At 43.1% G+C, this 16,547-nt stretch overlaps 1 protein-coding gene across 1 annotated transcript in view; it reads right to left on the bottom strand.

The window, feature by feature from the left end:
• Positions 1-16,547, bottom strand: part of HCN2 (hyperpolarization activated cyclic nucleotide gated potassium and sodium channel 2) — a 112,575-nt gene that overhangs the window by 50,085 nt on the left and 45,943 nt on the right. The window lies entirely within an intron of this gene.

Genomic DNA, 16,547 nt, shown 5'->3' with positions numbered 1-16,547 from the left:
AATAAAGCACAAAATTACAAACAAATTACAATAAAAAAAAGCTTGTGAGAAACTGCCTATAAATGCTGAACACTATGAACTTTCCAAACATGCAGGATTAGTCATAATCCAAATCATTTCCACTCCAAATTGTTCCTCTGAGATCTGGTGCTGATATAATTATCAGGTGGAAGACAAAAGGAGGAACCCCATACAGCATGGGATGAAAACCCATTGATCATAGGCAGGTTATGGGTAGATCACATCCCTTCTTTGCCGACCCCCAGAACATGGACAAGAGCGTGGTGGCATTTACAAAAAACAATCCCTGCGTTTCTGAACGGCGCCAATCAGCTGCGATCGGCTCTGGCCCCTTCTCAGGCCAAACGCGGTACTGCACACCACTTTGGCCTGAATCGTGCTCGTTTTGAGAGACAACACTCACAAACCGAGTTACGATTTTTTTTTAAATATAGTGCTCGTATTGCGAAACGCTCGTTAACCCTGTTACTCGCAATCTGAGGTTCCACTGTACCTTGTAAAACAACCCATTTAGTTTCAAATAAAACTGAAAGGAAAAACATTTTTGAATAGATATAAAAAAAAATCCCTTTCCACATTCCTTCAGTTCTCATCTGCATAAGAGCTGGGGGAGAAGGAGAAGCAGCAGCACACTGAGCTTTCCAGCGAATAACTGTGCAGCAGGGGCGTGCCAGGACAAGACTGATCATTGGAGGAGAGCACACGAGTTCCCAGCATAGCTGTAGAACTGACAACAATGGGGTAGATTCAGAGAGCAATTACGCCGGCGTATCCATAGATACGCCGCGTAATTGCTAAGTTGCGCCGGCGTATCTACTTTATGTATTCAGAAAGCTAGATATGCCGACTGTAGCCTAAAATACGACTGGCATAAGTCTCTTACGCCGTCGTATCTTAGGGTGCATTCTTACGGTGGCCGCTAGGTGGCGCTCCTGTAGTTTTCAGCGTAGAGTATGCAAATTGTATACTTACACCGATTCACAAACTTACGTTCGTTTTTTACGTCGTTTGCGTTAAGGCTTTTCCGGCGTAAGGCTGCTTATTATTATTGCTTCTGCTATTATTCTGCTATTACGCCGGCCCCATTTATGCTACGCCGCTTCGACTTACTGGGGAAAGTGCTTTGTAAATACTGCACTTGCTTCTGTAAGTTGCCGAGGCATAGCGTAAATACGCTGCGCCGCCGTAACTTTAAGAGGAGATACCTGAATCTACCCCAATGTGCTTTCCTGATTAGTGAGGTCAGTTTTGAATAGGAAAGCAGAGGGACTGGCAGGAACACCAGGGATTTTACATAAAGGAAGCAATACAAAGTACAGAACAGAAGACATTCTTGTACAAGTACATGGTACAGCAGGGGTAACAAACACTTTAAGGGAGGAAAGGCCTGGAGCTACTGTGCAGCAAATGGGCCAGAGGGGAGAAACACTGCTATATAGCTGTGTATGGAAACCCCCAAGAAGCCACCTTATGCATTAATAATTTCAGATAAACAAGACCTGCCTTTGGGGCCAGTTCACACCACATTCAGTCCAGACCGTTTTTTTTTTCAAAAACGCATGGAGGTTATATGGTTTTCAATGGCATAGTTAAACACCAGTGCTTGCAGTTCCATTGTGTTCCAGACATAAAAGTAGGACGTATTGCATTTTTCCTGCACTGGACTGTACTGGAACGCTGTAAAAATGCATACAAAAATGCACTGAACCACACATGCCCTTATCCAAGATAAAAAAAAAAGTGAAAAAATGCACCGAAACACCTCAAAACCCACATGACTGCATTTCTATGGTGTGAACTGGACCCAAGACCCCTTTAACACTGGGGCGCTTTGCAGGCGCTATAAAGCTAAAAATAGTGCCTGCAAAGCACCCTAAAACAGCCGCTGCTGTCTCTCTAGCGTTGCGCTAGCAGGACGGTAAAAAAGTCCTGCTAACAGCATCTTTGGAGCGGTGTGTTTACCGCTCCTCCATTGCTCCTGCCCATTGAAATCAATGGGCAGCGCGGCCATACCGCGACAAAGCAGCTCTGCATGGGGGGTTTGCAGGTGGTTTTAACCCTTTCTGGGCCGGTAGTGGGAGTTAAAAGCGCCCCGTTAGCAGCCGAATACCCCCGAAAATATGAAGGTAAAGCGCCGCTATTTATAGTACCGACGCCCCCACAGCCCCAGTGTGAAAGGGGCCTTAGGCTTTCGGGAAAAAGCATAAAATGTAACACCTGGTGTCTGTTTGTAACGCCTCTTTATATACAAATGCGTGAAACGTTCTGGGAAGTCTGTGAGAGTGGTATTATGGAGAAGCATGTTTGCTGGAAAACTACAAGGCGTGTAACCAATTTTAGACATTACTTTCCAGACAAAGCCAAGTACTAAACGTTATTGTATACAATTTCCTTGGAAAGGTTTCAACTATCTTTAGGACTTAAGCTTCATGTTGCAATTTTGGATCATCATTGTAAAGTACTGTAGAAAGGAAAAAAAATGCTTACATCTCAGCAACAGTAATATCCATTTGAAAATGCAATCTACCCATACACAGGTTACATCTTTAAAATATATCAAATTAAAAAGGTAATTTAAGGTTTAGGGTGTTTTGTGAAAAGGTGAACTTACACTTTTAAAAAGGGGTTGTAAACCCTCATGTTTTTTTCACCTTAAGGGCCCTTTCACACGGGGCGGATCAGTAATGATTCGCCCCGTGTGTCCGTAAGCTCAGCGGGGATCGTCGGCTGACAGGGCGGTCCCCGCACACTGTGCAGGGACCGCCCTGTCTTTTCTCCGCTCTCCCCTATGGGGGGGGGGTTAGGATGAACACGGACCGTGTGTCCGTGTTCATCCGATCCGCAGACTGAAGAAAAAATAGGATGTGAAAGGGGCCTAAGGCTTCATGTACACGGGACGTTGTTCAACCTCTCCTGAACGATTTAACTTGATAGCTAGGAACCAGTGTCTAAAAATGTCCGTTTATCTGCGTATACATGCCACGTTTGTGTCTAGAAGCATTTGAATTATATATATATATATATATATATATATATATATATATATATATATATATATATATATATATATATATATATATATATATATATATATTATTTATTTTTTTTATGAAAAACGTCTGTAAACTAAACGCGAGTTGCAGCGTTTGGCGCTTCAACTGCCTCTAAACACAGCTTCTGAATGCATTTTTTGGTGTTCAAGAAAAAGCCTCTAAACTCAACTGCCTAGAAACGACTATAAAGGACCCTGTAAGATAATAGAGGAGAGTTCAGGAGCAATTGAAAAAATTACCCAACTGCTCCTAAACGTCCGTTTACCATGAGGCCTTAGGCATCCTATGCAGGAAAGGAAAGAATAAAAATTCCAGTATATATATATATATATATATATATATATATATACAGGGAGTGCAGAATTATTAGGTAAGTTGTATTTTTGAGGATTAATTTTATTATTGAACAACAACCATGTTCTCAATGAACCCAAAAAACTCATTAATATCAAAGCTGAATATTTTTGGAAGTAGTTTTTAGTTTGTTTTTAGTTTTAGCTATTTTAGGGGGATATCTGTGTGTGCAGGTGACTATTACTGTGCATAATTAATAGGCAACTTAACAAAAAAAAAATATATACCCATTTCAATTATTTATTTTTACCAGTGAAACCAATATAACATCTCAACATTCACAAATATACATTTCTGACATTCAAAAACAAAACAAAAACAAATCAGTGACCAATATAGCCACCTTTCTTTGCAAGGACACTCAAAAGCCTGCCATCCATGGATTCTGTCAGTGTTTTGATCTGTTCACCATCAACATTGCATGCAGCAGCAACCACAGCCTCCCAGACACTGTTCAGAGAGGTGTACTGTTTTCCCTCCTTGTAAATCTCACATTTGATGATGGACCACAGGTTCTCAATGGGGTTCAGATCAGGTGAACAAGGAGGCCATGTCATTAGTTTTTCTTCTTTTATACCCTTTCTTGCCAGCCACGCTGTGGAGTACTTGGACGCGTGTGATGGAGCATTGTCATGCATGAAAATCATGTTTTTCTTGAAGGATGCAGACTTCTTCCTGTACCACTGCTTGAAGAAGGTGTCTTCCAGAAACTGGCAGTAGGACTGGGAGTTGAGCTTGACTCCATCCTCAACCCGAAAAGGCCCCACAAGCTCATCTTTGATGATACCAGCCCAAACCAGTACTCCACCTCCACCTTGCTGGCGTCTGAGTCGGACTGGAGCTCTCTGCCCTTTACCAATCCAGCCACGGGCCCATCCATCTGGCCCATCAAGACTCACTCTCATTTCATCAGTCCATAAAACCTTAGAAAAATCAGTCTTGAGATATTTCTTGGCCCAGTCTTGACGTTTCAGCTTGTGTGTCTTGTTCAGTGGTGGTCGTCTTTCAGCCTTTGTTACCTTGGCCATGTCTCTGAGTATTGCACACCTTGTGCTTTTGGGCACTCCAGTGATGTTGCAGCTCTGAAATATGGCCAAACTGGTGGCAAGTGGCATCTTGGCAGCTGCACGCTTGACTTTTCTCAGTTCATGGGCAGTTATTTTGCGCCTTGGTTTTTCCACACGCTTCTTGCGACCCTGTTGACTATTTTGAATGAAACGCTTGATTGTTCGATGATCACGCTTCAGAAGCTTTGCAATTTTAAGAGTGCTACATCCCTCTGCAAGATATCTCACTATTTTTGACTTTTCTGAGCCTGTCAAGTCCTTCTTTTGACCCATTTTGCCAAAGGAAAGGAAGTTGACTAATAATTATGCACACCTGATATAGGGTGTTGATGTCATTAGACCACACACCTTCTCATTACAGAGATGCACATCACCTAATATGCTTAATTGGTAGTAGGCTTTCGAGCCTATACAGCTTGGAGTAAGACAACATGCATAAAGAGGATGATGTGGTCAAAATACTCATTTGCCTAATAATTCTGCACTCCCTGTATATATATATATATATATATATATATATATACACATACATACATACATACACCATAGTTTTTAGGCCCTATAACTTTCATGCAAACCAATTAATACACACTTATGGGGAAAAAAAATGTTTTGATCAAAAAAGTAGCAGAATTTTGGGCCAAATTTATGAAGAATTTTTTTTTTATTATTATTGGATATATTTTATAGCAGAAAGTAAAAAAAAAATGTTTTCTTATATATAGCAAAAAAAAAACTCAAATACCACCAAAAGAAAGCTCTATTTGTGTGACAAAAATGATATAAATTATGTTTGGGTATAGGCGTTGCATGACCGCGCAATCACCAGTTCAATTAGCGCAGTGCCGAAAAGCAAAAAATGGCCTAGTAATGAATGATGTAAAATCTGAAGTGGTTAAAGCTCTGCAGACACTGCGATGATAATGTGTACTGGGCACCGCACAAGACTGTGTAAAAGGGCTGTACTACCATGTTGCTCAGAATTCAATCTTTAGTAACACTATTCGACCTAGCAGCAGTGATCCCCTTTACATCTTTCCCAGAAGGTGTCTGATACAATAAGGCCTCGTACACACGACCGAGGAACTCGTCGTAAATGAAACATCGTTTTCCTCGATGAGTTCCTTGTTAGGCTTGTCCAGAAACTTGACAAGCTTGCTTTGCGTACACACGGACCAAATCTCGTCGTTCTCAAATGCGGTGACGTACAACACATACGACAGCAGGGGAAGTTCAATTCCACTGGCACAACCCTTGGGGCTGCTTTTGCTAATCTCATGTTACTGCGTGTTAAGTAAAAGCTTGGTGAGAGACGATTTGCACTTTTCAGTCTGACGAATGTGCCATCTCCATTACAAACGCTACTTTTACCGAAGGTGCACTCCCATTCTGAGCATGCGCGGGTTTCTAAGCATACACACGAATGTGTTTCTCATCGTAAACCAGCCCGACGAGAAAATTGAGACTCCCGACGAGAAAAAAAAAGAGAACTTGTTCTCTTTTTTTCTCATCGAGTTCCACAACAGTATTCTCGATGAAAAACATACACACAACCATTTTCCTCTGCAAAAAAGCTCTGCCACCAAGTTTCTTGATGGATTCTCTCGAGGAAAACGGTCGTGTGTACCAGGCCTCAGACTTTTAGCTGCATTACAGAACAGCCTCTTCAGTCCTTTGAGAGGACAGCAGACCTCTCAACCCTACTAACCCAATACACAGTTCAAGCCAACCTTAACAGCCATCATAAAACCACAACACATTTTAACTTTGTCATGCTTGGAGCCTCAGGATAATTAAACCCATATATATCAACCTGAATAAATTTTTTTTTTTTTACCAAAAAATTAGTGTGTGCTGTAAATTGCAGATAAAGTCAAAGCGGTCTCTTTAGTGAACACACGGTACTCTGGGAATCCTTTGTCATGCATTAAATCTTTATTTACAAATCAAAGACATAGTTTAAAGGGGTGTTCCAGTCATTTTTAATGTTTATTAAAAGTCAACAGCTACAAAAAGTGTAGCTGCTGGCTTTTAATAAACATACACTCACCTGCTCCACGTTCCAGCGACGCGCCAACCGGAGCTCCGCTCCTCTCCGGCCAGCGTCTTCATTCTAAGTGTGGGCACACGGCCGAGACAGCTTTCGGCTTCACCGGGCACCCACTGCGCATGCGCGAGCGGCGCAGTGGGTGGGTGCTTTCTTTATAGTTGGGGGAGGGGGACAAAAAAAAAAAAAAACATAAGACAAACCTGACTCAAAACCAATTATAGCTCTCTTTATACTGCATTTTTTTTTTTTTTTTGCCACGAGCAACCAATATGCAGGCCAGCACCTGACAGACTGAAAAGTGTTGTCTCCCCCCAGATCCAATATCATCATTATGACCGACAGCCCAACTTACACAGAGAATAAGGAGAACTTCTATTGGGTCATTGCAGTTTAGCACTATTATTGGTCTCTTCCTTGCTTCGTTACAACATGCTGTGCAAGTAGCCACACACAGCAGCCAAGAGGCATGTTGAAAGTAGAAACAAATGGACACTAAGCCTAGGTTCACACTGCTGCGAATTCAAAATCGCGGTAAAATGCGCGATTTTACCGCGATTTCGCAGCTGCGATTTTGCCGCGATTTAATGTAAATCGCGGCCCGAAATCGCAAAAAGTAGTACAGGAACTACTTTTTGAAATCGCAGATGCGGCGTCGCACTGATTAGGACAGTGCCATTGCCGACAATTGCCGCCGATTTGAGATGCGATTTGACATGTCAAATCGCATCTCAAATCGTTCCAAATCGTACCCAGTGTGAACCAGGGCTAAAAAAGTGTTCTCTAAAATGATTATGGATTATGGATGAATAATACTTGTGTTTTTTTTCTACTTGATTTACATGGCAAATGTTATGAATGCTGTAAGACCTTTCCACTGTTTACATTGTGTGATAGCGGCTGTATCTCTAGGTGGCGCTGTTTGTTAATAAATAATAAAGTATACAGCAAGGTACGAGATGGTCAATCTCTACAAATACATGCAATATTGTATTAGTGATACAATGTCATCTTTACAGCTTCTTACAGGTTATGGGGCTCAGAACTTTAAGACACATACAGAACAAAAAAAGAATTGAAATAGGAAAATCAGAATATCCATTGAAACAAAAGATAAATACACTGTAAGCTGTTAAGTTTTTCAACAGAGATCACACCTGGTATTATGAATAATATGTAGTCAAAGATAGGATTTTAGAAATTAAATAGTCAGCCAACTACAAAATATACATAAAGCCCCCATCCACACCGGTGCGACTTTTCATGGGATTTGACAGTTCCAAATTGTATGACAAGTCGCCCATTGCCAGCAATGAAACTGTTCATGTCGCGGCGATAATGAAAAAGCAGGATTAAAATCAATGACGAACGACGGCTACAGCGCAGATCTACTTTGCCGGGAGGCCGTCAATAGACATGGCGTGCGCTTGTGATCACCGAGTCACTAAGACTCGGGGGATCACAGATCCGAGTAAGGGGCCGGTCCTGGCACCTTACCACGTTATCAGCTGTCAGCCAATGACAGCTGATCACGTGATGTAAACAAAAGCTTGGTAATCTGCCGACAGCATGAGAAAAAGAAAAAAAAAGCAGATCACCGGCTTTTGTGCAAGGGACATCGGTCCTGGAGTGGAAGAGGCACATCCGCCTGATCAGTGCCGCCCACCAGTGCAAAACAGTGCCACCTATTAATGCCCACGAGTGCCACCTATCAATGCCCACCAGTGGTGCCATCTAGCAGTGTTGCCTATCAGTGTCACCTAACAGTGCTGATCAGTGCCCATCATTGCCACCCATCAGTACCCATCACCAGGGCCATTGATAAGGCCAGTATAACTGGACCTGTTGTACCGGGCTTGGCCAGGAGGGGGGCCCAGCAACCTGAACAGATAACTAATGTAGAGAAAAAAAAATCCTCCAGCCAGACTGCAGTGTTCATCTATGTGGCGGCAGGGGGGGAAGGACAATTTCTTCTATTTCGGGCGCGAAAGAATGCCTCTTTCATGCCCGCTCCTCATGCTGGCTCACGTCCCGGCCAGCGCGTATTGCCTTCCCGTGCCCTGGCGCCATGGAGTAATTCCCCTCCCTCTGCATAGCTTGTAGACGCTCAAGTCCAGGCAGCAGCAGGGAGAAAGTGACTCCTGGGACTCGGCTAACACAGGTGTGTGTCACCCATTATGCCATTGGCGGCATGGGTGACACTGTCTGCAGCACAATATGGCATTGGCGGCATGGCAGGCACTGTCTGCAGTACATTATGCCATTGGCGGCATGGGTGGCACTGTCTGCAGCACAATAAGGCATTGGTGGCATGACATGGGTGGCACTGTCTGCAGCACAATATGGCATTGGCGGCACTGTCTGCAGGTAGCACATGCGTTATGGCCCATAAAGCATGTGCTGCCTGCAAAGACACCCATGCCGTAATGTGCTGCAGAGACAGTGCCATGCCATGAAAAATAAATATTACTTGTAGACAAACCTGCACTTTGTTTCAAGGTGGGATCTGGGGAGGGGCCAGGGGCGGGGCTGAAGGGGGCCCCGTCAGGTAGGCTCTACAGGGCCCCATGATTTCTATCAGCGGCCCTGCCCATCACTGCCACCCATCAGTGCCACCTTGGTGCCCACCAGAGCAGCCTTATCGGTGCCCATCAGAGCAGCCTCATCAGCGTACATCAATGAAGGAGGAAAATATAACAAAATATTGCATTCTTTTTTTTTTTTATCAGTCTTTTTAAAAAATGTTAACAAAAAAATAAAAACCGCAGGAGGTGATCAAATACCACCAAAAGAAAGCTCTATTTGTGGGAAAAAATTATAAAAATGTAATGTGGGTAACAGTGTTGTATGACCGCGCAATTGTCATTCAAAGAGTGAAAACACTTAAAGCGGAAAATTGGGGCTGGATATACCTGATCTGTAAAGAAGTGTTCCCAACATTCTGCAAACTAATGGTTCCTGTAGAAATGCCCCCACCCCCCTCTCCCCCTTCACTGATGCCAGTGCTCTGCACAGCGCTGAAATTCAGTCGCTGCCTGTGTGTAAAGATCCTGTCCAGACTTTCCAATACACCCTCCTCTTCTGTCCCCTCTCCTACACTCACACTTGCATTCTTTTCAAAGAATGTAAAACTGTGTGAGTGGACGAGAGGGATACTGTATTGCTGTATTAAAGGCAAACTTTTTTTTTTTTTTTTAGATTTGGATTGTGTGGTGAGGGATTTGAACACTTGTCAAGTATGTATTGCTGTCTGTGCCCCGTTGGGGAGATCTATCCTCTCTATTAGTCCCATTTACCATCATCATCGAAAGTGAAAGTAAAAGGACAATACAACATTTTGGGTTGTCTCCAGAACAGAAATATGCAAGGAATGGTGGGGATATTATCCAACTGGGTCACTAGTTCTGGTGACAAACCGGAACTCCCTCAGTTTAAAGGGATTTTCTCTCACTTCCTGTTTTGGCTGTGGGGCAGGAAGGGAAGGAACATCTGCCCAATAGCACACAGATGGCAAAAATAAAGCTTGCAGGGGTTATAACCCTCCCTTACGCCATCTAAAATAAATAAAAAAAATTCTACTTCACTTGGAATATGGATTGTAGGTCAGGTCCTCTCAACTAACACCGGTACCCGACTTCGCAATGTTCTTTTGGCTGAATAGGCAAAAATTCCCATAGACATCTGGTGGAAAGACTTCCCAGTAGAGCGGCAAATATATGCCAATTTGTTAAATAGGATGCCATACAAGCTCACATAGGTGAGATGGACAAGCATCCACTAATTTTTCAACATGAAGTATACAGTATTTCAAAACTATTTTAGAAGATAACTTTATTTACTGCATCCGAAAGGTAGCCCAGAGTTTAACTTTAAAGTGGATGTAAACCTCAAAAAAATTCAAAACATTTAGTCATTTACCAGAATGCGTTATGTGGGGGAGGGGTGGATTTCTCACTTTTTATACTTACACCCAGTAAGGCTGAATGAACTTAGGGCTGGTTCACATTAGTACGCTGTGCGAGATTGCAAGTGATTCGCACCGCACTGCTCTTCATCTCACATGCGATGCAATTTTAGCCATACAAACTGTATGGCTGAAATCGCATCTCATTTGGACCAAACACGCACAGGACCCTTTTTTTGGTCCACAACAGAATCGCATAGGTGTTCACACCCATGCGATCCGATTCATGTCCTAAGCAGTTCACATATGGCAGTAGGCTATATGCTTTGAGGCTTGGTTCACACTGGTGCGATTCGGGAACCCTGCGAATCCACTGCGGGTTCCCAACTCGCAGAGCAGTTCACACTGCCATATGCAAAACTGCTGGGGAGTGTCATACAATGGTAATGACACACCCATTTCAGCTCATATATCGCACTGCGAACTGACAGCTAGGACATGAATAGGATCACATGGGTGTGAACACCTATGTGTGATTCTGGTGTGGACCAAAAAAAGGGTGCCTGTGCGTGTTTGGTCCGAATGTGATGCAATTTCAGCCATACAGTTTGTATGGCTGAAATCGCATCACACAGACATCGCATTTGATCTGAACAGCAATGCGGTGCGAATCACAGGAATGCAGAGTGTACAGTGGTGGGTAGTACGTGCAGGATGGTGTCAGGATTGTGTCAGATATTTTTTTTATTTTACAATTACAATTTACAATTACATTTTTTTTATTTATTTTTTCAAAAGGTTTTTTGAGACCAGTGGATTTTTTTTATTTTTATACATTTTTACAATTTTATTTTTTTTACAATTTATTTTTGTACTGTTGAAGGGAGGGTGGGGTTTTATTTTTACATTTTTTCACAGTGCTTTTGGGAAAGGGGGTGGGGGGATGGGGCAATGGTTGGTGTCAGTGGTCGGCGTCATTTTTATTTATTTTTTACAGTCATATTGTGTCAATGTCAGTATTTATTTATTTTTATCTTTTTTCTACAATTATTTTTTTTAATATTCATTGCAGTTTTATTTATGAGCTCTGTTGGGGGGCTTTGGTGAGATGTCAGGGGTCAAAACAGACCTCTGACATCTCCCCTTTGAGACAGAGAACGGGAATGAGGTGACAGATTCCCCACTCCCTTTCTCACACTGAAAATTAATGGAGAGAGGACAGCGTCTCCCCTCCATATATAAACTGAAGCAGAGTAACACACAGGTTACTCTGCTCAGTTATCGCAAGACAGAGGGAGCGTTCGGTAACAAACGCTCTCTCTATGTCCCATTCAGAAAAGGAAAGGACCATTAAATGACATATATAACGGTCCTTTCCTCCGCTCTCCATCCTGACAGATTAACCCCCCCAGCCCGCGGGAGAGCAGAGGAGGGGAGCCGACTGCGGGGGACGAGGGGGCGGGGCATGTAGGAGGAAGACACAGCGGGCGGATAAGGAGGAGAGAAGGGGGGACATAGAAGAAGGTGAGGGAAGTTGGTTGGTGGAGGAGAACACGGAGGTGATCGGTACAGCGGAGGGACAGCCGTGAGCACCGATTTCTCTGCATGGCTTTAGCTCAGCCACTTCTGCTTCTCTCCCTCCCCTGGCTTTCAGGGGGATCCGTGCTCAGAGCTGTCCTCGCCACACCATCATGCCCGACTGTCACTGGACAGTGACACATGAATTGACAGCAGCCATGAGCGCGCTCTTCTTCTCTTGTGCGCGCACTTTTCACTCCGGCCAGGCGCGAGTGTAGAGGTGGGCGGAGAGTCTGGAGATGTCATGACTCCGCCCACCAGGCGCCGTACATCAGGCCCGCCCACTGAATCCACAATTTTACGGGGCTCCAAATAAAGAAGGGGGAGATATTTGAAAGGTAAGAATACATGCAGGAGGCATGTATATCCTTATAGATGAGCACTATGCTATTACTTTAAAAAAGATGAGAGTGGGTTTACATCCACTTTAAGCACCGGCTCAGAAGAAACATAGCCGTATCGATTTCTACAGTAGAGTGTATATGGGTAAACATTGCGTGTCCAACCTATTGACTTTCCCGGGTCACATTGGAAGAAGAGTATTTGGGCAACAGAAAAATACACTAAGCCCCTGTTAACACCGAATACGGCTTTGAAATTGCACTACATCTGCGCAATTTCAAAGCCGCTGGACAGGGCAATTTCATGTGCGGCTTGCAGACATTTGTGCAACTTCATGCACAGATCTCAATGCAAGTGGCACATCAAATCGCCCAAAATAGTGCAGGAACTTTTTCAAAATCGGTGCAAGTCGAAGTCGCATCGATATGAACGGTTCCCATCTCCAGAAATAGTGTGCGACTTGTCATGCGAACTTTGATCTGTTAAATTACATGACAAGTCGCACCGGTGTGCAATAAGGATAGCTGATGAGCAGAAAGTCGACCAGATCACAAGTAAACCATCAAAGATATAGATAATGCATCCGAGTAATAAAACTTTATTTTTTGTAATACTTTTTATTATAAAAGTAAGAGGGCATCATAAAACTAGTTTAATATTTGACATGGTTTTTGATAAGCTAGTACATCATAATCTGGGTTTGATGTAGTAGCAATTCTCAATGAATTCTCAAGGTGGACATTAGAAATTTTGGTTTGAATTTTTGTCCTTTGTGTGTTTCATCTATGAAAATAGTTGCTCATAAATATAGGTGCTGCCGAAAATTGATGACATGAATAAGGTGCGATTCATAACCATCTTGGACACCCCTGATCTAAAAAAGGGCCCTTTCACACGGACGTGTCCATGTACAGGCTCCGTTTGGCTCAGCAGGGATCACTCCATCGATTTGTCTAGGTCTGAAAATTCCACCAGTGACACTATCTCCAAAAAGTATGTATGTTCTCCTTATGTTTGCATGATCGCCGTTAGAAGCGGCACGCTCAGTGCGCCTGCGCCCGATTTCTACCCGCGCCTGTCTTTTCTGCAAATATTTCCTAAACCTTTTAGGTTTGGGAGATATTTTTTGCACCTACAGGTAAGCCTTAATATAGGCTTGGCTGTAGGTTAAAGGGGTTTACAACCACTTTAATGTTTGGTGTTTAACCCCACTGCTGTCAACGTGCACTAAAACAAGCCCTTTACTTTATTTTAACCCCCTTAACCCCCCTTTCATAATCGATTAGTTGGCCGATCATTGTTCTGATTAATACGTAAATATAGGGTTTGACAAATTTGCTTGGAATCTATGAGCCAGCTAAAAAAGTTAGGAGCCAAAAAACGCACCCCCTCCCGCCAAACTCGCGCACAGAATCGAACGCATACGTAAACGGTGTTTAAACCACACATGTGAGGTATCGCCGCGATTGGTAGAGTGAGAGCAATAATTCTAGCCCTAGACCTCCTCTGTAACTCAAAACATGCAACCTGTAGAATATTTTAAACGTTGCCTATGGAGATTTTAAAAAGGGTATATGTTTCGCCATTCCACAAGCGGACGCAATTTTGAAGTGTGATATGTTGGGTATCAATTTGCTCAGCGTAACATTATCTTTCACAGTATAAAAAAAAATTGGGCTAACTTTACTGTTGTCTTATTTTTTTAATTAAAAAAAAGTGTATTTTTTCCCCAAAAAAAGTGCGCTTGTAAGACCGCTGCGCAAATACGGTGTGACAAAGTATTGCAACGACCGCCATTTTATTCTCTAGGGTGTTCGAATAAAAAATATATATAAATGTTTCGGGGTTCTAATTGGAGGGAAGGAGATGGCAGTGAAAAACCCATTAGAACTGCGGTTTTTTGCTACTTGTAATGTAATGTAACCTGTAATGCCAACGCCACCACAAGATGGCCACTCCTAGATTCCTTCTGCAGGCCTCAGCTTCCTTCTGTGAAGGTCGCAAAGCCGCGGCCTCAATTACCGGCCGGGTCTGCCACGATCGCGCCCTGCGCCGGCAATTGAGGCCGCGGCTTTGCGGCCTTCTGCAGCCCTAAGCTTCCCCAGGCGCCAGGTCACAATTTCTTGTCGCAATTGCGACCTGGCGCCCGGATTTTGTCGAGGCCTGCGTTAACCTTAAAAACCCCAAAAAATTTGATTTTGCGTTAAACAAAACTTGGGTTAAACAAACTAAAATTAGTACAAAAAGAGCAAATAATCGCTACTGTAAGGGGTTCATGTTTTACTGTGGGACAGTGAAAGTAATGTTTACAGTAGCGATTTGCTTTTTTCGTACTATAAAGGGCTAATTTTTTTAACCCCATTATGTTACTGGCCGATTAATCGAGTATGAAAATTGTAATCGATTATTTGTTTTGGCTCTAGATTACATCATTCTTCTTTGTTTGTTTCACTATATACCTATGCTTTATTTTAATTATTATACTCTGCTGCGCTATATATTCTGTAGTTTACTTTGCTTCATTAAATGTGCTATACATTATATGATCGGCACTGCACATATATATATATATATATATATACACACATACACACACACACACACACACATACATACAAATTATTATGTGCTTTATAGAATGCCACCATGTTCTGACTTTATGCTCTATAAAATTGTAAAGACAATGTAGCAATAAACAAAGCCTCTTCTGCCTTCTCGCCATCTTTATTGAGAAGAAGCAAATCCTTTCTTTTTTTTCATAGTGGAATCCTGAATTAAGTAGCCCCCAGATGGTAAAAGAACAGGGAGGCTTGTATATCTCTACTAAAAGCAGAACATTATGCATGTTTATCCTAATTCAAAGATAATCCTACAACTGCATTTAGAAACAAACTGCTCTCCATCATAATCTTGACTTATGCCTAGTTTCACAGAGCTATAAAACAGGTCAGGCAGCCAAACAAATACTACACATAAGCGTACCATGTCTAAACTTGTGTGTTTTGCATATAAAATAAAATAATAAAAAATAAATAAAAAAAAAGATATCATGTATCCCAGAAGACAATAAATTGCTTTGCTACATTTACATGCTACTCAAGGTAACCCTGGAAACATCTGCCTGCTCAGTTAATTCTGTAAGCAACTTTCCCATCCCACAGAAAACCTATGATTACAAATGATGGATCTGTGAAATGTGTCGGGGCTCAATCACAGAGGTGTAATAAAATGCTGCTTACAGCAATGTATTTTGTGTGCATCCAATATGCACCCCTACAGAAGGCTATGGGCCCATTCAGACAACAGCGTAATGTTCTCAGCATTCAGCAACGTAGAAAAAAATAAAAAAACTTAAGAGGAACTGCATGTTAATAAACATCCTACCCAGAGACCCAAAGCTGTTAACCCACATAGTGGCAAAAGTTCCGGAGCAATAAGCAGACAGGGCAGCCTTGTGGTGAGGATGTATACAGAATCCAGCAGCATGCACATCGTGGGACATTCTTCCCCCCCCCCAAAATACTTACCTGAGCCTGAACTCGATTAGAGGTAGACAGATATATCGGCCGATATTTGGCCAATTTTGATAAATCGGCATCGGCCGATTATTATAAAAATTAGGCCGATATTTTATACTGACCACCGTTCTTCCTCCCTTCTCCACTGACAAGTAACAGAGAGGTGTCAGCTCGATGTCAGGGGTGGGCAGGACCCGGCCAGGCTGGGCGGGTCCCAGCAGCTATATTAGACCAGCCAATGGGATGGTATCTGGGCGGGCCACTGCGTGTATGTGGCCCCACCCCCTTTCTAAAGCAGCCCAATCATTGGCTGGTGTAATTTAGCTGCTAGGTCCCACCCACCCCCGGCATTGAGTCGACAGCTCCTTTCTCTCTGTTAGTTTCACACAGTTACACTCGGGTTAGTGTGAAACCTGCCAGTGCAACCACCAGCCAGTGCCATCTGTCAGTGCCACCGCCAACCAGAATCACCCGCCAGTGCCAACCACTGCCAGCCAGTGCAACCAGTGCCACCCGCCAGTGCCAACCAGTGCCACTGCCAATGAGTGCCACCTGCCAGTGCCATCTGTCCCAAACTAGTGCCATCTGTCAGTTCCAAACCAGTGCCATCTGCCAATGCCAACCAGTACCACCTGCCAGTGCCATCTGTCAGTTCCAAACCAG

This window comes from Rana temporaria, chromosome 1 (genome assembly GCF_905171775.1).
Source record: "Rana temporaria chromosome 1, aRanTem1.1, whole genome shotgun sequence".
NCBI lineage: Eukaryota > Metazoa > Chordata > Amphibia > Anura > Ranidae > Rana > Rana temporaria.
The sequence above is the reverse complement of the archived record's forward strand: the minus strand, read 5'-3'. Positions and strand labels throughout refer to the sequence as shown.